Below are 834 nucleotides of genomic sequence, written 5' to 3'. Positions count from 1 at the left end.
CACTTGGCACCACTGAACTCATTCATCTGATATTGCGAGATGAGTGGTGTGTTGACCAAAGGTCGAAAAGATATTCATGACTTGATAGATGATGCGTCTAGATATGCTATGTGTATTTATTGAAAACGAAAGATGAGGCTCTTAACTACTTTACATCTATAAGGCTGAAGTTGAGAATCAGCTTGAGAAAAAGATCAAGAGAATTAGGTCTGATCGTGGTGGTGAGTATTTCTCTAATGATTTTGACTTGTTCTGTGAAGAACATGGTATTGTACATGAGAGGACGCCTCCCTATTCGCCCCAATCAAACGGGGTTGCCGAAAGAAAGAATCGCACTTTGACTGACTTGGTGAACGCCATGTTAGACACCAGTGGATTATCTAAGGCATGGTGGGGGGAGGCTGTATTGACTTCATGTCATGTCCTGAATAAAGTACCGATGAAGAATAAGGAGAAAACTCCCTATGAAGAATGGATTGGAAGAAAACCATCACTTTCATACTTACGCACTTGGGGTTGCTTGGCCAAAGTCAGTGTGCCAATCAACAAGAAACGTAAGTTGGGACCTAAAACTGTGGATTGTGTCTTTTTGGGATATGCTCATCATAGCATAGCCTATAGATTTTTAGTGGTTAAATCAGAGGTGCCTGATGTTCATGTTAATACCTTGATGGAGTCTCGTGATGTTACTTTCTTTGAGAATATATTTCCTATGAAACAATTGCATAGTATGTCTAGACCATCTTCTGATATGATTGCTGAGACAACTCCTGAACCCATTGTGCTTCCTGATCATGCTGAACAAACACTTGAGCCAGTTCATGAGGAGGTTAA

The sequence above is a fragment of the Setaria italica genome, chromosome IX, assembly GCF_000263155.2.
Source record: "Setaria italica strain Yugu1 chromosome IX, Setaria_italica_v2.0, whole genome shotgun sequence".
NCBI lineage: Eukaryota > Viridiplantae > Streptophyta > Magnoliopsida > Poales > Poaceae > Setaria > Setaria italica.
This window is presented reverse-complemented; position numbering follows the sequence as displayed.